Source organism: Lepidochelys olivacea (assembly GCF_965140295.1).
Source record: "Lepidochelys olivacea isolate rLepOli2 genome assembly, chromosome: 6".
Classification (NCBI taxonomy): domain Eukaryota; kingdom Metazoa; phylum Chordata; order Testudines; family Cheloniidae; genus Lepidochelys; species Lepidochelys olivacea.
The window spans coordinates 102,325,598-102,345,551 of NC_140416.1; the positions used below are offsets into that span (position 1 = coordinate 102,325,598).

The window sequence follows — 19,954 nt, forward strand, 5'->3', positions numbered from 1 at the left end:
GCCTGGCAACCCCTCCATCTCTGCTTCTCTTGCAGCTGGCTGCAGTGGTGAGTCTGCCTGGGAACCACTGGATCTGCCAGAACACTTGGATCTGCCCTGGCACCACTGCTTTCCTAGCAGCGATCCACCAACTAGCTGCACTAGGCAGTGCCTAGTAACTGGGAGAGCAAGGGGTGGGATCAGAGCAAGTCATGAAGCGCCCAGCCATGCACATGCAAATGATCCTCCAGCCCACTGTACTCCACCTCTGAGGAGAGACAGCAGGGTGGGCCGTGGGCCCTCCCCCCAACGCCAGGGGTGGACTGTGAACTTGTTAACCATTAAACAGTTAACCGATATAATTTTAATAGTATAAACGGGTACTTTTAAAAATGATATTTATATCCCTAGTTCTGTGGCCTGCAATGTGCAGGAGGTCAGACTAGATGATTATAGTGGTCCCTTCTGACCTTAACGTCTATGAGTCTACATGCTGTTGGTGACCACCTCTGTACAAGGACTGATATATATAGGGTAAAAATAAACAAATTGTACTCAGAATATACCCATAGTCTGCATCACTGATTTCTCTTTCAATAGGAAGCTGACCTGCAAATCCTCAACTTCTGCTAACACCACCACCACAAAAACACAGTTTATTCCCAAAATGCTGGAAAAGATACAGGAGAAGGGGGGAAAAATACAGTGCAGCTACCAAAAGGTGGGAGTCAAACTCCTTTTTGTCACCCTTTTATCACTCCCTTTTGTAGCCATAGCCTAAGATAGCAATATTAAGTGTACTGTACAGGACAAATTCTGTCTTGGCTAATTAAGTTCTGGCAGCCTGAAATTGCCATTGTAGTTTCAACTGACAATAGTACATTCACCCTCACCGTCATTTTCTAGCTTAAACTATTGTCTTATTATTGTACACTATTAAAAAGTGCTGGCTCACTCAGTGAATGAGTTGTCATAGAATCACAGAAATGTTGGGCTAGAAGGGACCTTGAGAAGTCCAGCTCCCTGCAGTGAGGAAGGACCAAGTAAGCCTAGGCACATATCCTTGGAAGGAAGGTGTTGTAAGAGTACAATGCATTATTAATTATTATTTTACAAAGAGGGCCAGTTTCTGGCCTCCACTCTAGCTGCAATGCCCCTGAGGGTTATCATAGAATCATAGAATCATAGAATATCAGGGTTGGAAGGGACCCCAGAAGGTCATCTAGTCCAACCCCCTGCTCAAAGCAGGACCAATTCCCAGTTAAATCATCCCAGCCAGGGCTTTGTCAAGCCTGACCTTAAAAACCTCTAAGGAAGGAGATTCTACCACCTCCCTAGGTAACGCATTCCAGTGTTTCACCACCCTCTTAGTGAAAAAGTTTTTCCTAATATCCAATCTAAACCTCCCCCACTGCAACTTGAGACCATTACTCCTCGTTCTGTCATCTGCTACCATTGAGAACAGTCTAGAGCCATCCTCTTTGGAACCCCCTTTCAGGTAGTTGAAAGCAGCTATCAAATCCCCCCTCATTCTTCTCTTCTGCAGGCTAAACAATCCCAGCTCCCTCAGCCTCTCCTCATAAGTCATGTGTTCCAGTCCCCTAATCATTTTTGTTGCCCTTTGCTGGACTCTCTCCAATTTATCCACATCCTTCTTGAAGTGTGGGGCCCAAAACTGGACACAGTACTCCAGATGAGGCCTCACCAATGTCGAATAGAGGGGAACGATCACGTCCCTCGATCTGCTCGCTATGCCCCTACTTATACATCCCAAAATGCCATTGGCCTTCTTGGCAACAAGGGCACACTGCTGACTCATATCCAGCTTCTCGTCCACTGTCACCCCTAGGTCCTTTTCCGCAGAACTGCTGCCTAGCCATTCGGTCCCTAGTCTGTAGCGGTGCATTGGATTCTTCCATCCTAAGTGCAGGACCCTGCACTTATCCTTATTGAACCTCATCAGATTTCTTTTGGCCCAATCCTCCAATTTGTCTAGGTCTTTCTGTATCCTATCCCTGCCCTCCAGCGTATCTACCACTCCTCCCAGTTTAGTATCATCCGCAAATTTGCTGAGAGTGCAATCCACACCATCCTCCAGATCATTTATGAAGATATTGAACAAAACCGGCCCCAGGACCGACCCTTGGGGTACTCCACTTGATACCGGCTGCCAACTAGGTATGGAGCCATTGATCACTACCCGTTGAGCCCGACAATCTAGCCAGCTTTCTACCCACCTTGTAGTGCATTCATCCAGCCCATACTTCCTTAACTTGGTGACAAGAATACTGTGGGAGACCGTGTCAAAAGCTTTGCTAAAGTCAAGAAACAATACATCCACTGCTTTCCCTTCATCCACAGAACCAGTAATCTCATCATAAAAGGCGATTAGATTAGTCAGGCATGACCTTCCCTTGGTGAATCCATGCTGGCTGTTCCTGATCACTTTCCTCTCATGCAAGTGCTTCAGGATTGATTCTTTGAGGACCTGCTCCATGATTTTTCCAGGGACTGAAGTGAGGCTGACTGGCCTGTAGTTCCCAGGATCCTCCTTCTTCCCTTTTTTAAAGATTGGCACTACATTAGCCTTTTTCCAGTCATCCGGGACTTCCCCGTTTCGCCACGAGTTTTCAAAGATAATGGCCAATGGCTCTGCAATCACAGCCGCCAATTCCTTCAGCACTCTCGGATGCAACTCGTCCGGCCCCATGGACTTGTGCACGTCCAGCTTTTCTAAATAGTCCCTAACCACCTCTATCTCCACAGAGGGCTGGCCATCTCTTCCCCATTTTGTGATGCCCAGCGCAGCAGGTTCCTTGTGCCTGGGTGGAATCCTCAGGTTCCATAGAGCTGCCAGCATGGGTCTTAGTGGGGAAAAAAAAGGGCTTTGGCTGGATTATCTCTGCACCGTGGCATCGGCGGCTGGGGTTGCAGCCAGCTGAACATAAGTTATAACATCCATCAGACTGCTCTAACTTGCACCAGGGACTGACCAGTCCCAGGATCAGTGAGGACTAAAGAAATCAGCTGCCTGTGTGATGAGAACTGATGAAGACTGTGACCCTGAGAGAAGAGATGATGAGATTCCAGGCACAATGGGCAGCCATTCTTAGATACTTAGGCCTTGTCTACACTACACAGTTTTGTCAGCAAATGGCAGCTTTCGTCATCAAAGCAGTGGAGGTGTACACACTACAATGCTCCTCTGGCCGACAAAACCCGCCTGCTTTGCTGAGAAAATTAAACCACCTCAACAAGAGGTGTAGCGCTTTTTGTGGCTAGAAAGTTAGATCGACAAAGCATCAGTGTACACACTGCGCTCATTACATCGCCATAACTGGCCTGTGGGAGGTATCCCACAATGCCCAACATGACTGCTCTGCTCACTGTTTTGAACTCCGCTGCCCTGCAACCAGCTATACAGACATGCACCCCTTTCAAAGCCCCAGGAAGCTTCGAAACTGCTCAGCGTGAAGAGTTCACATAGCTACTGCCCAGCTGAGCATGCCAGCAAATACATTCCTGCCTGGACTACAGCGGAGGAGGTGGCTCTCCTTGATCTGTGGGAGAACTCGGAGGGAAACAGAATCAAAACATTAACACGGAATCCTGCTTTCCCCAGCACTGGGACCACAGCAGCAGGCAGGCAGGACAGGCTGTTGTGGGGTACGGGGGAAAGAGCATACACGTGCTGTGCTGTGCAGAGCCAGGGGCTGATGTTGGGGTGCTCCCCTCCCGCCACCGGTGTACCATTCTTTACTGAGCTGGGGTGTGGGAACAGGGAAACACCAACAGTATGTGCAAAAGCTTCTGCTGCAGGATTGGTTGCTTCCGGCTGGTGTCTGAACTTAAAGAGACAGCGTGCTGACACACTCACTCTCCCCAACACACACACACACAAACACACTCCCTGTCACACACTCCCCACATACACACACTTCTGCGGGCTTCTTTTGTTAGTGTTCAGCAATGCCAGTTTGGTCATATTACCAAGTGCTACTTTAAAAAGTGTTACTTTTCAGTCACACACCCAGCAAGCATTACAAGGTTCATAGCATGGTGCAAACCAACAATGCCAGGCTCCGCACACTACAGCAACGCACATTACTGTGGCTCAGTGTTAATATAGCCCCCCGTTGGGTTCCTCTTACAGCCTTGTGTTCATAACACACAGCACAGTACTTAACAGCAGTGCAGGCTCCATGCTTTCTGACAGAGATAACTGAGTTGCAGGTTACCAGGGCAGTTGAAAAGCAGCTGACAATCTATGAGGATGCCCATTGAATGATGGGATTGACAAACCTGCATCGTGTGATGCTGTACCTGCCTCCATGAGGCATTGCAAACCCTCCCAAAGCACCCTGCGGCCAGTTGCACAGTGGCATAGCTACTCACAGTGCGCTGCTCTCAGTCAATGCAAAAGCGGCTATTGTGGATGCGCTCCACTGACACAAAGAGCATAGTGTGGATATGCAACAGAGGTTTAATTACAGCAGTGGCTGTACATCGGCATAACCTGCATCGACCAAACTCTGTAGTGTAGACAAGTCCTTAGAGCTTTTAGACACGAGCCTGCCTTGGCTAATAGTGACAAGCAGATTTCCCTTGAGGAACTGGAGCTGTGCACAAGTCATGTGTGAAAATGTATTCGTGATGTGTAAAAGTGTGCAGCATTGTTGCAGCCACCATCAATGGCGCCTCTATCTGGCTGTAGTGATGGTAGGCAAGGGATGAAGTGAATTCCAGCCTCATCTATTAGGAGCCGGCACAGTGTCCACATGGTACCACTAGCAAAGTGCTTACAGCCAGTTCATCCAAAAGTCAGATCGCTCCATGAAATATTCAATGTGCAGAGAAAGAGACACCGGCAAAAGTTGTTTGGCCATTAGACCATCACACTCTGCCTAGTCAGGAGAGCCGTAAAGCTCCCACCCAGGGAAAAGAGCTTCATTTCTGCTGCTACCAGAGAGGAGCTAAATTGCACTAAGAGTTACAGTGTATTTTATGTGCAGTCTGACAGAAGGGAGAGCCAAAAGAAGGCACCACCACCGTGCTAATTGATGAGTTTTAAGTGGAGTTGTGTATGTAGCTCAACTGCTATATAACACCTCTGCCCTGGCATGGAGAATAAAGAAATACCACTTGTTGCAGCTGCTTTCAGAAGGTGAATGTCTCAAGAACTTTCAGCCACTGATTTTCATTTTTCTGTCCTTTCCTTTGGGTTTTGCTTTCCCTCCAGTGAAGCTCCAGTGTGAGCATGACATGCTATTAGGTACTTTCAGCACTAACTGCTGCACGGAGTTAGCTGACTGGTAAGGGCACCATAAACTAGGGAGTAGAGGCTTATATTTTTATTGAGGAGGGAAGGAATGGGAAGCACTGAATAAAGACTCATGCAGGGCTCTTTTGGTGACTTATATGTCATGATGAGTAAAATACTAGTGACTCTAATGTAGCCAGAGGAAATAATGCAGGAATTGCAAATGCAAACTCCTTTGAATGGGGGGTGAAGAAGGAGCCTTCTCCAGTGGCACAGGTGGAGTTGAATAAGAAATGAACTGACCCTTTCCCCCTCTTCGGGAATAATGATCAAAGAGCTGTTATCAAATGTGTTTAGAACATGCACACAACTCCATATGTGGAGTATGTGCTTAGGAGGAGATGGTGCAGGGAGAAGGGCCAGGCCTGGTGTTCGGAGCCATCCACTCCTTAGTTTTAATCCTGCCTCAGATACCGATGTCTCTTGGCCTTTGGAAGGCCAATGAGCCTGTGTGCCTCAGTTTCCCCATCTGTAAATTAGGGATAGGGAAATTTGCCTACTTCCAGAGAGGTTATGAGAATTAATTAGGTATTTATAAAACACCTTGGAGATATGAAGTGCCATTCTGGTGCTATGTATAAAGAACAGGAGGAAGGGTCAGGGGGTGTTTGTGTGTCAGATACATCATACCACATTAGCTCTGTTCTGTTCTGATTGTGTGAATGTGCAACCACATCATGTATACACACTGGTGTGTCTAACAGCCATATTCTCTAGCCGTAAACATTTTTATTAAGCCCTATGCCCCCCAAATACAGAAGTCAAATTCTGCCTATGGAGCCAGCCCCACGTGGCGGGGCTCAGGGTGGGGGCACCACCTCCACCCCCGACTCACTTCAGGCGGCCACCTAGCCACCTACTCTGTCTGGGTTGGGCGGATGCAACCAAAAAATATGGGGGGGGGGCATGTGGCCTCTGGTAGGGGACGCAAATATACTTGCTCGTCCCAGGCACACATATGCCTAGTTACCGCTCTGGCTTGGACTTCCCAGGCAAACACTTGTCACATGCGAAGAAGAGGAAGTCTGTGCGGAGCATCCTGATGCCAAAACTCTTTTTAATTTTTTTTCTTCAAGAAGTGTTTTGTTTCTCCCCCGCTGCTCTGTTGGAGACGTGAAAATGTGCACTGACCTTTGCTTCCCACACACTATGGTTAGCAGAACAATGTGATTATAAAGACACTGTGTAGCTAGACAGCGAGCCAGCTACTGGAAAGGAAACATTATATTAATGGCTAACCATCTCTCTCAGCAATGAGCCAAACACAGGGCACAAGTCCTTGGGCGAAAAGGCATGTGAGTGAGACACTGTAGGGTTTTCTAGCTACTTATGAAGTACATAATAATTAATTTAGTTTGTGTCATGCTTTTCAGCTAGGGACGCACAAAATTGTGGCTTTAGTTCACCGGGGGGGGGGGGGCGGTTGATGCAAAATTTGGTTTTAGTTCACCCATCCCGAAAACGTATCCAAAACGGTCATATTTCACAATTTTCACCCTGAACACTAAGCAGGATTTGCCTGCCTATTCCCCCCAGGCTGCCCCCTCCCCCACAGCCTCAGCCTCCCTTCCCTTGTGTTTGTGATCTTCTGGATGTGGGGACAGGAAACTAGTGGTCCGCAAATTACTTCTTCATTTTTCACACCATCACCTCCTCCTGTGTCTGTGGGGAGCAGGGGGCCAGTCAACCTGAAGCGTGGTGTAGAATTTTCCTTAGGCACAGTACACCTGGGATATCTCACTCTCATCCTAAGAGTGACTTAAGGGCCAGCCAAGCAATAGGCAGCACCACTTCTGCTCCTGCAGGTTGGGTGTGGGCAGGCTAGTCATCGCCCAGTAGCTGCCAGGATTTTTTTTGCCACCTTGCAGACTTCCTCCCTCCTCCCATGTCCTTGGTCAGGATGAAAACACTTTCAGTCTAAAATGACTTATTCAATTGAACGAAAACAACAATCAGAGCGAAAGGAAGTCCCTACCATGGCTGAGTTACTACTCCCTGTGAGCCCAAAGATTTGGGTGGGGCCTTCCTGAGGGAAAAGCTGTGAGCAGCACACAGTCGCAGTGTTCTGAGGACGGATCGATACGGCGAAGATTTTGTCACGGATATTTTTATTAAAAGTCACAGACAGGTCGTGGGCAATAATTCATGGAAGCCCGTGACCAGTCTCTGACTTTTACTAAAAATATCCATGGCAAAATGGGGAGCATGGGCAGCTGCGGGCAGGCTGAGAGCTCCAGGGGCCCGCACCACTAGGGTGACCAGCAGTCCAGCTTTCAACCGGAACACCCAGTGGAAAAGGGACCCTGGTGGCTCTGGTCAGCACCGTCGAACGGGCTGCTAAAGGTCCGGTCAGTGTGCTGTGGAGCTAAGACAGGCTAGTCCCTACCTGTCCTGGCTGCGCCCTGGAAGCAGCCAGCAGGTCCGGCTGCTAGGCAGGGGGCCACGGGGCTCTGCAAGCTGCCCAAGCGCCAGCTCCGCACTCCCATTGGCCGGGAACCGCAGGCGAGAGCAGCATGCACCGCAGAACCTCCTGCCCCCCCACCAGGAGCCGGACCTGCTGTCCACTTCCAGGGCGCAGCACGAAGCCAGGACAGGCAGGCAGCCTGTCTTAGCCCCTCTGCGCCGCTGACTGGGACCCCTGCAGCTCCCAGCCAGCGCTGGCTGAAGTCAAGGAGGTCTTTGGAAGCCACAGACCTCCATGACTAAATCACAGCCGTACAGATCGACACCACAGGTATCCACCACAAAGGCACATAAAGAATGTGTAGCTAGGAGCAGTATGGGCAACATAATACAGCCACTTACAGGCATAGCGGGGCTGATCCATCTCTGTGACGAAGCAAATTTAGGGACAGAGGGAGGCAGCTTGTTTCTCCTATTCAGGCTATTACAATGGTGCAGAATTGCCTCAGCCATGTCCTCTCCAGCAGCAGAGTAGCCTCCTTTCTGCCCCCATCCCCAAACACCCCCTACGCCTGTGCCTGCTACCAACATACTGCAGAGTTGGTGGAGATAGTTCTGGATCCGGTGTAGAAGCCCTTTCACCAAGGGTATTCCTTGGAGCAGGGAGTTATGCTTGCCCTGTAGCCATTCTGCACCAGGTTAGCTGCTGTAAGGTAGCCCTAGAGCAGTGGTTCCCAAATTTGTTCTGCCACTTGTGCAAGGAAAGCCCCTGGTGGGCTGGGCTGGTTTGTTTACCTGCCGCATCCGCAGGTTCGGCCAATCGCAGCTCCCAGTGGCAGCGGTTCGCTGCTCCAGGCCAATGGGAGCTGCTGGAAGAAGCGCGGGCTGAGGGACACACTGGCCGCCGCTTCCAGCAGGTCCCATTGGCCTGGAGCAGCGAACCGCGGGCACTGGGAGCCACGATCGGCCGAACCTGCGGACACGGCAGGTAAACAAACTGTCGCGTCCCACCAGGGGCTTTCCCTGCACAAGCGGTGGAACAAGTTTGGGAACCACTGCCCTAGAACAATGGTGAACTGGGTCTCTCTAAGGGCTCTGTATCCATGCTGCGTCCACCCAGAGGGACAGATTGAGTGATAGATATTTCAAACTACATTTTCAGTGAGTAATATCCCCGCAACAACAACAACAAAAACCATAAGAGATTAAACTCTGGCAAGGAAGCTAGGCTATGAGATGCAATAACAAAGGGTAATGATGTTTATTCACCATGAATAAAAGTGGCAAACATTAAAGCAGCTGATAAATGCAAGGAGAGGCTAAAGGTTAATCTCTGGGCCTCATTTGTTTTATTGGAACTTTTTAAAAGACTATTTACAATTGGTATAGTACTCACAGCTGCAGACTGCTATTTCTGACCTGGTGTCAAGTATATAGAGACCAAAGATTTTGATGGCTGACTTCCCCTAGTATGCTGGTAAATGATGTAATGGAGGAAAACCAATTCACCTTGCTTGCTCCTTTGAGTGTCCTGTTAAACAAAGCTAACCAAATACCCCCGCTGGCCTGCAGAGATGAGCCTGAATTCAGTTAGTAGTTCTTTCCTGCTGGGATACTTTCTGTCACTATTGTCACAATGCTTTTAGTTTTAAGTAAAATGGACCAAAATTGGAATCTCAAATCTGAATCCAGATGAAAGGGGTTTGGACATGAATCCCTAGATCTGAACCCTATAGTTTTGTTTCTGGATCAGTCTCAAGCCCAGAAAATTATTGTTTTCCCATTCAGATGTAGGTGAAGTTGGGGTGGGGGTGAGGGAGTGGAGCTCACTATTTGTACAAGATTTCAGCATAAAATAGCATCTGCTCACCGCTGACTCGCTACTCACCTCTTCACCTCCTCCCTCGCCCACCTGCCGCTCACCTCCTCACCTCCCTGCCAGACTCCCCCGCCACGAAACCTCCCCTGCCGCCTGCCGTGCAGCTGGCTTGCCGCTCGCCTCCTCACCCTGCTGCTCCCTTTCCCTCACCGCGAGGCCCTACCCCCATTTCACCTTTAAAGCGCTAATAACATTCCCCTACGGAAACTAAACAGCTATAGATCAATTGCCAGATGGATTCTCCTCTGCATGGCAGGGAATTTGGTATATACTGTATAGAGAGACATGAAAAGTCAGGCTACTTGCGCCCTGAAGCCTAATCTATCCTTTTGAAAAGTTTCAGAGTAACAGCCGTGTTAGTCTGTATTCGCAAAAAGAAAAGGAGTACTTGTGGCACCTTAGAGACTAACCAATTTATTTGAGCATGAGCTTTCGTGAGCTACAGCTCACTTCATCGGATGCATACCGTGGAAACTGCAGAAGACATTATATAAACACATAATGTCTTCTGCAGTTTCCACGGTATGCATCCGATGAAGTGAGCTGTAGCTCACGAAAGCTCATGCTCAAATAAATTGGTTAGTCTCTAAGGTGCCACAAGTACTCCGTTTCTTTTGAAAAGTGTTTGTCATTGACAACCTGCATCAGGGCAGTAGTTTAATGACTGTTCTTGCACAGAATTCCTTGCCAGACTCGCTTACTTAAACTGGGTTTGAATAAAATGACTAGATCAAGAAATAAACTCACTGGCTATGTCAGCTCCTCCTTGAGCCAGGTTAGTCAAAAATATTTCTACTTGGTACAAAGAATAACGGACGGTTTCGTTTGGAAACTGTTTTTAACCCCAAGAACACATTTTCCTACAATATCAAAGCCAGCTGAATGTGGCCAAAGGCTTGCTGGGTGTTGGCAAATGCCTGTTAAATGGCTTCCTTACCATTTTAATGGCCCTTAACAGTTTTAGTGATCTGCTACTAGGTCTCTGGTCTGAAAAGGCTTTTTCACTGTGTAAAGTTACTCGGGGATCCCCTCCCCTCCTCACTCCCCGGCCTGCTGCTCACATCCTCACACACACACACACACACAACCCGCACCCTGCAAGGATGGGGGTGAGGATGCACACACCGGCAGCTGCAGGGACCTCCGAAGGGGGAGGAGGATGGAGTGGAGTAGAGGAGGAAGACTCACACCAGGCAGCAGCAGTAGGCCGTGGGAGCCTCCAGGAAGTGTCAGAGCAGGGAGGGGAAGAGGCAGGTGGGGGCATCATGGCCCAGGTATAGGGTGGCAGGTACGACTTGCTAGGGGAGGCAATTCCTCCTCTTGCCTATTATACCCGCCGCCCATGTCCAGGATATCCTAAACCTATTGTGTATGTGTGTGTGCTTAATATCTATTAGTAGTTTTAGATAAGAACATGCTTTTTGGTATCAATCATTTCTCAGATGGAAGCACTGCATTCCCATTGATTTATTTCTGATCCTGCCTGTGGAGAAACAGTTAAGTTACTACTGCTTTCGATTCTGAAAAACCCCTGTTACTCTGAAACCTGTCATGTAACAACAGGATCAGACTCCATAGTTTTTATCCCCTGGTCACTTGGGGTATTATAACAAAGGCATTATGTTGGAAAGACTCTTCCAGATTTCCCCTTTATGTAATAATTTTTCCTGCTGCTTTGTTGCAGCAGGATAGGTTTTGCATCTATTCCACATTTCCCTTTAGGTAATAGAAAGGAACAGCATCAGAACTGAATGGATTGCTCCTGGGGGAAATTTAGCAACTTGTTTTTTCCACTGGATTTGCTGGTAACTGAGACAACTTTAAAAACAATAGAAGTAATTGTTTTTCATCTTTTCCAAATATAAATGAGCCCAATGCACTTACCTATAGATGCGATATGACAGCTGTAATTTCATACTGTGCCATCAGATTACATGCTGTGGGATCTCTTAAAATTTAGTTTTCAAAGTGTATTATCGCAGTATGTTTTCTTTATTTCTTGATATGCATTGTTTTCCTATAAAGGGAACAGAAATAGGGAAAGATTTTTCATTTGCTTTTCCTTTATTTCCGCTTTGGTGCTTTTGATTGCTTGCACTACTAGACCTATGACACATTATGACTTTTTTAATTCTCATGTATTCTTACTTAACAGCAAACAATATCTTAATGTGGAACAGAAAGGTCTCCTTTGTAATCTTTAAAGACTTTCAAAATGAGAGCAACGTACACATAAGTAGGAGATGTTAAATGTTCTTATCATTGAGACTGTTAGGCATAAGCTCCTATTCTTCAAACTGTTTCCAAAAGTGATTTTCAAAAAACTGCCGCAGCAGCTTTGGTGCTGGGGTCAGGGGAAAGGTGCCTCTCCCAGTCGCAGCAGCTCCAAGACTTGGGCCGGGGCTGGTGGACAGGTGCCTCTCCCCACCACTGCAGCCCCGGGGCTGGGGGAGAGGTGTCTCTCCCCACTGCAGCCCTGCATGCCCCAAGCTCCCCGCCCACCCCCTATTCTCCACCTCACCAGGGCCGGCTCCAGGCACCAGCGTTCCAAGCAGGTGCTTGGGGCGGCAGTCAGAAAGGGGCGGCAGAGTTTCGGTGGCGGCAGCAATTCGGCGGCGACAGGTTTTTTCACTGCTTGGGGTGGCAAAAACGATAGAGCCGGCCCTGAACCTCACTCTCCACCTCTCTCCTCTCCAGACCCCTGTGGCTGCGTACCTGCACGGCTCTCCTCATTAAGTGTGCGGCCCTTGATGGGTTCCTGTGCAGCCACGCACCTTAGAGGGAACACAGCTGATGTCCCAAACCAGTGGTGGGGTCTATAATTAGCTTTCACCAAACCAGTAACAAATGTGAACTCCTGGATCACTAGAACAGCCTTACCATGGCATCACAGAGAGCCCCCTTAGTCTCTCCAGTCTATCTTGCCACCCAGACAAACTGGACTTAGTGATAAATTGTCACTTACACCAACAATCACACCATTTTCAGGTTGCTTCCAGTCCCAAGAGATCAGTCACTTACCCAAGATCTGCAGTTTCCACGGTATGCATCCAATGAAGTGAGCTGTAGCTCACGAAAGCTCATGCTCAAATAAATTGGTTAGTCTCTAAGGTGCCACAAGTACTCCTTTTCTTTTTGCGAATACAGACTAACACGGCTGTTACTCTGTTACCCAAGATCAATTGGTATCCTAGATTTTACGCCAAAGACACTGCCTGTAGCCAATCCTGTAATAAACTCTCTAAAGGTTTATTAACTAGGAAAAAGTAATAAGAGAGTTATTTACAAAGCAAAGCAAGCAAACACATACATACAAATGGGTTACCATCTAAATCCTAAGAGTGACAGAGTTGCAGTGATCTGTCTATTCAAAGTGTCCTTCACGGCAGACCGAGAGGCAGCCCCTGGGAATCTCTGCATCCGATGAAGTGAGCTGTAGCTCACGAAAGCTTATGCTCAAATAAATTGGTTAGTCTCTAAGGTGCCACAAGTACTCCTTTTCTTTTTGCGAATACAGACTAACACGGCTGTTACTCTGAAACCTGGCCCTTGAGAGTTTCAGCAGCCAAAAAGATGCAATTTCTTCTTAATTCCCTTCCCCCAGAGCTCAAGATAATGGGACAAGTTCATGTGCACATCTCCTCTTCATGGTGAAGGGGGGAGCAATCAACAAAGTTTTTTGTCCTCTGATGTTCCAGGGTTTGTCTGGTGTCTATGGGCCTTCTTTTGTTGGTCAGGAGAGGACACCTCCTCTGGCAAACTAGTACTTCACACTTGGTAATGCTTCTCACCAGAGCAACCACTTCTACATTTACAAAGCAAACACTTAAATTTTACCTTATAACATGGGATATAGATATTATAGGTGATATTAATGCATGTAGCAACATAGCAGCATTTCATAGAGTTTAAACACTAAAAACATTTTATAAGACTAATACCTACAGTTTTTGGATCAAAACTAACAAACAGGTGACCTGGTCTGGTCTCCATTTATGAGGCTGTCAGGTCTTAGCTAATGCCTGCAGCATGGGCAAGAGCTGGCCTCTAGCCTGCCAGCGTAACAGTGGAATCTATGAAAAAATAGAATCAGTGGAAGACATTCTTCTTTGTGCATAATATTGCAGGATGAGCCACCCTTACTTAAAGCAGATTTTAACTAGGTTTCTTTTTACCTTTCACTCTTATCACAACATTTCTGTCTGGCATATATTTTCTTTTTTCCACAGCTCAGATGGCCCCTCGATAAACATATTTACTGCAGTTTTAAAGTTTACATAAAGGAGCAAGTCTTCTAAATTAGTAAGTATTCTCAGGGGGATATTCAACTATATTAGCCAAGTTCATGTTACACAAGAGATTCAAGGAGATGAACCCACAAACTGAGGTCATTTTGTATAGGAAATACACAAAATCACCATGAAAATATTCAGTCTGCATACATGCTGTGAGACCGGTAAAAGCAGAAGGTTGGTTAGGAAAACAGTTTCAGGGAGAAAGGCTGTGTTGAGAAACAAGAAATGGTATGCTAGCTTTTACTAATTGTTCCTCTTACTGCCAGATCTGACAAAACCAAATCAAAAGATGGATTGATACAGGCTCTTCATAAAACTATTTCAGGCATTCTGACTCCACTAATTTAGTCACAGGGGTTCTCTTACATACCTTACAGACACCAGGATTAAGACCAAGCAAAATCATCACAGTTATTAAAGAAAGGAAAAGAAAACATTAAAACAAAACACAAATGATAAACTGGTTACTTCCATTACAAACTCTTCTATATGTCTCTCTGTGAAGAGCTTTCAACAGAAAGTACACACTTGAGAGTGAACTGCCTCTGGGGGCACTTTTCTCCTGGTAAACTAAAACCAAAGTACCATATACTGTTTCCCAAAATTATTATGAATCCATTATTTAGTATATCCTTAGATCATTAAGAATGTTGATAGATGGGAAAAAGAATTTATTTCAGGGCGGGTAGATCTGTTAGTTATTAATAAATAACCAGTCAGTTTATAGTTGGGTAAAGTAAGCAATCTGAAGTACATCCTTTGAAATCAAAGAAAATATTTTAGAAGAAGCCATTTAAGGATCTGTTTTGAGATAGGTCTATTAACCAATATTAAGAATCTTAAATCCCACTATTTCTCTGTTTAGCAATGTTTAGCCCTTGTATAGTCTTCAGAAATACATGGTCTAACCACTTTGTGATTATCAGGAAAAACTTAAAATATTAAGTTACGATCACATTTCAATTTCTACATTCCAGAAGAATTATACAAGTTTCAAGGTAATCCCTTGTCAGTGTCGTAGTTAACTTTCTCTCACCGACCCACCCACATTGAAGTTTTAGGGAGATTTTTCTTGGATTGGTTTCTTCCTGAGTCTTCTCTGTTTTCTTACCTATGTGTAACAGCTTGCTTGTAGAGATGGACTGGAAGAGTGTGGAGTGCTTGCTGTCTAAGCAGGGTAGCAGAGGCTTGTGTGTGAAAGGTGCTCACTTCACAGGGTTTTTTGCTCTCTTCCGTCCTATTTCCATGAAATTATGAAAATGCTCCTCTTTCAGGCCTGTTTAGATTCAAAGTTGGTTGCTGTCAATCTTTCATTGGCTTCATGTCTTCTGTGTTGGCTTAGGTGACACCTGCAGCTCCTGAACATGCAGTTGGCCTGATCAAGACACAATGGTTCTTTAATTGTCTTTGTTCTTGTGGCAGGAAGCATCAGATAACTTAATTCTTCCTTTTTATTCAGTCCATTTTCTTAGATAACCCTTTAGTTCCATCAGAGTTTAATAGGAGTTCAAATTCAGTTTCAAATGAATCCAAATACTTTTGTTTTCTTTGTAGAAGTCAGCTCTCAAAATAGTCTTTTCAAATTCTTAAATGGTCAAAGAAATATTGTCTTTTCTTTTTACTAATCTTTGGAGAGGTTCTTCTTGTCTTCACAAGTTTGGTGAAGGGCTGCTTAAGCATTGCCATATGATTCATTTCTCCATTAATATAAATATTTCTATACTCACATGACATCTCATATTAGTAACCAGTTAAAGCATCAGATGACCTTGAAATAAAGCATTTTACCATTTACATAAAAATGATATTAGGAGCTTTGCATTTAGCTAAGTTATTTGCAAGTGTGGGTTTCACAAAGGTATTTGCCATTTAAACATTTAAGGAATAAACAAGGTTTAAAACACTTCTAACTATACATATTTTTCCTAGAGTCTTTTCTGAATGTAAAAAGAAAAGGAGGACTTGTGGCACCTTAGAGACTAACAAATTTATTTGAGCGTAAGTTTTTGTGAGCTACAGCTCACTTCATCGGATGCATCCCTGAATGTATTTTCTGAATGTAGTTTTTAAGAGCAATTATAAAATTCATTTCAATTAGGATATTTCTAGAATGCTTTGTGTGGGTTTACTTAGATTAATTACTCTGATAATATACCCTGCATTCCTTTCACAATCAGGTCTCTTCCTAAAACATGAATGTTTTATATGATTTTTCTTCTTAAAAAAAGATTACCTTTGTATCAAGCTGGTATCTTATACAAAGGGAGATATGTCCTATTCTTTGATAAGACACTCTGGCTGGTTGGTTGGTTTTCTGACTAAATGGTTTCTAGATTTTCAATCTACCATTTGAAGTATATTTACAATTGTAATTACAGACTCTTATCAAATATTCTGTACAAAGCATGAATCATAATAATGAATCATGAAAGACTAGGGTTGGAAGAGACCTCAGGAGGTCATCTAGTCCAACCCCTGCTCAAAGCAGGACTAACACAACTAAATCATCCCAGCCAGAGCTTTGTCAAGCCAGGCCTTAAACCTCTAAGGATGGAGATTCCACCACCTCCCTAGGTAACCCATTCCAGTACTTCACCACCCTCTAAGTGAAATAGTTTTTCCTAATATCCAACCTAGACCTCCCCCACTGCAACTTGAGACCATTGCTCCTTGTTCTGTCATCTGCCACCACTGAGAACAGCCGAGCTCCATCCTTTTTTGGAATCCCGCTTCAGGTATTTGAAGGCTTCCATCAAATCCCCCCTCACTCTTCTCTTCTGCAGACTAAATAAGCCGAGTTCCCTCAGCCTCTCCTCGCAAGTCATGTGCCCCAGCCCCCTAATAATTTTCGTTGCCCTCTGCTGGACTCTCTCCAATTTCTCCACATCCTTTCTGTAGTGGGGGGCCCAAAACTGGACACACTACTCCAGATGATGCTCACCAGTGATGTTACCTCAATCTGCTGGCAATGCTTCTACTAATGCAGCCCAATATGCCGTTAGCCTTCTTGGCAACAGGGGCACACTGTTGACTCATATCCAGCTTCTCGTCCACTATAATCCCCATGTCCTTTTCTGCAGAACTGCCACTTAGCCAGTCGGTCCCCAACCTGTAGCAGTGCATGGGATTCTTCCCTCCTAAGTGCAGGACTCCACACTTGTCCTTGTTGAACCTCATCAGATTGCTTTTGGCCCAATCCTTCAATTTGTCTAGGTCACTCTGGACCCTATCCCTACCCTACATAGTATAAAAGCAAATAGTATAGAATATTAAAGCAAAATAGAAGTTATAAAACTGCATTCCAAGGTCAGTGTAGAAAGACCTGGAGGTAATAAACATTTTATGTCTGTAAAGCCATGTTTATCTTCCCGGATAGTTGCTTGTCCTTGGAAGATAAGGTAGAAGCCTCCTAAAATTCCTTTGATTAGCTTGAATATTTCATCTAATTAAACAAACAAAAATACATGCATCTGACATACTTTTATCCAAGCACTGTATGTATGAAAGCAATGATAAATATATTGTAAGCTTCAGTTAACACACAAGCAAGTTTAATAACATCTTATAATGATATATAACATGATATAATTTTATTAATATCATTTTTGTGTCAGTATTGATATCTCTGCCCTACATTTGTCTTGTAACTAAGATCTAATCCCCTACTTACAGCATCAGCTCTGGGATTTTTGCCCTGGGTGAACGTCTGCACTTTGGAGCCTGCCGTTATTCCCAAAATAATAAACAGCTGCGAACCACATTTTCCTCCTGCCCCTAGTATTTTGCTGCCCATGGCAATCATCTGTATTGTAAAGCTAGCCACATGTATTTGGGATGTACAGAATACTGGTTTGGCCCTTTGTAGCTCCTAAAAGAAAACCTATGTAAATGTAAGATCTATGTATACTGCAGATGGGCTTACTCTGGACATGATACCAACCATGCACTGAACTCCCATTGAATATTACAGCAGAACCCATCCCTTATTAAGACCCAAATTACTAAATAATTGAACCATAATATGTTAACACCTATGCCAAACTCATTGGAATGGTCATTCCAATGGATCTGGACTGTTCTCAGTGGTAGCAGATGACAGAACAAGGAGCAATGGTCTCAAGTTACAACAGGGGGGGGTTAGGTTGGTTATTAGGAAAAACTTTTTCACTAGGGGGGTGGTGAAACACAGGAATGGGTTACCTAAGGAGGTGGTAGTTTTAACCTTAGAGGGTTTTAAGTTCAGGCTTGACAAGGCCTGGTTGGGATGATTTAGTTGGGGATTGGTCCTGCTTTGAGCAGGGGTTGGACTAGATGTCCGCCTGAGGTTCCTTCCAACCCTGATATTCTATAACTCATTTCCCAGAGTGCAAACTGAACCTTAACCAGCTAAATCGTTGTCCAAAGCAACATTAGATGGGATTAACTATCTCCAGCCAACATGGCTGGCATCCCTTTTTTGTGACTGAAAAATGTGCCGTCCTTTTTCCTTCCTTGGTGAAGGAAGACAAGGTGTCCTTTTGCCTCTCCTTATATCCTCAAAATTCATTGTTGGTTCCCAGAGTCAGGGTGACCTGTCCTCCCGCCTGGGGTTTATTTGCTTTTATGCTGGCTTCACTTCCTCCTGCTGATTTTGTATGAAAATAAGGCTTTTGTTGTTTTAGCTTACAATGTTCAATTTACAAGTGAACCAAAACAAACAGGTGAATATACCTCCTTTTGTCTGGCAAAAAGCCATTTGTCAACCCTGCTTTGATTTAGACTTTAAAACATTTTCCTGTGTGTGTGTATATGTGTGAGCTCCACAACTTCTTACGTGGTATTTGTATATATATATTTTCACAATGTTATCAATGACGAGTGTGATCCAGGCTTTCATTTGAGATCTCACATGGCATTCATTATAGATAAATATTATGAAAGCAGTGTGCTAGGTGCAGTGAGTTTGTCAGGCCTGTTAGAAGTTGCTGTTATAGAATAGTGAATCTTTTTCCAGCTGGCACTGAGCAGTTCTTAGGGTCACAATCACACTGATGACTCAGATTCACTGTGTGATGCATTATAACCCGTAGTTAATTTTCACCAGTGCTACTACCTACTCAGTTATTCCCCATGTTGTAGCAGTGTGTTTGATTTTCCCTTCCTAAGTAAAGTACTTTGCATTTGCCTTTACTGAATTTCATCTTGTTGATTTCAGACCAATTCTCCAATTTGTCAAGGTCATTTTGAATTCTAATGCTGTCTTCCAAAGTGCTTGCAGTCCTTCCCAGCTTGATGTAATTTCTGTGAGCGTTCAGTGGCAAGGGTCTGGGCACTTCAGGGAGCGCTCTTGAGTACTCTGGGGGTGGTGTATGCCTATCACTAGCGTGCACTGAGAGAGGAAGACCTGGGGAGACCTGGACATTAGTGCTTGCATTGTTGGTTTCAGGGAGTTGAGCTGCAGCAGGTACAGATAAGACCACCTCACATTAAGGGCAGGTAATGATGAGGTGCCTCTTGATCCTGGATACCATCACAGTGATACAGTTGCAAAAAAGACTAAGATTGTGGGGTATTAACAGGATTGGTATTTACATGGGAGATAAATTGTCCCTCCCAACTTGGCACTGGCCTAAGATGGAGTACTGTGTCCAGTTCTGGGTGCCATATGTTAGGACAAATATGGACAAATTGGTCAGAGTCCAGAGGAGAGCAATAAAAATATAAAAAGTTCAGAAAACCTGACTTATGAGGAAAGGTAAAAAAAATTGGGCATGTTTAGTCTTGAGAAAAGATGAGGAGGGGTCCTGATCACAGTCTTCAAATATATTAAGGGCTGTTATAAAGGTGATGGAGAACAATTGCTCTCCATGTCCCCTGAAGGTAGGACAACAAGTAAGGGGCTTAATCTGCAGCAAGGGAGAGATTTAGATTAAACTATTAGGAAAAAGTTTCTAACTAGGAGGGTAATTGAGCTCTGGAGTAGATTGTGGAATCCCCTTCACTGGAGGTTTTTAAGAACAGGTTGGACAAAAACACCTGTCAGGGATGGTCTAGGTTTACTTGGTCCTGCCTCAGCACAGGAGGCTGGACTTAATGACT

At 45.1% G+C, this 19,954-nt stretch overlaps 1 protein-coding gene across 3 annotated transcripts in view; it reads left to right on the forward strand.

Annotated features, from left to right (window-relative positions):
• The window catches only part of BDKRB2 (bradykinin receptor B2), a 42,215-nt gene that overhangs the window by 12,825 nt on the left and 9,436 nt on the right, over positions 1 to 19,954 (forward strand). The window contains exon 2 of one of the 3 annotated variants that reach the window (XM_084630674.1): positions 13,811 to 13,883. The exons of the other annotated variants lie outside the window; for them this stretch is intronic. The gene's annotated coding sequence lies outside the window, so the exon portion shown is untranslated. The remainder of the gene's footprint in view (positions 1 to 13,810; positions 13,884 to 19,954) is intronic. 3 annotated transcript variants of the gene reach the window in all.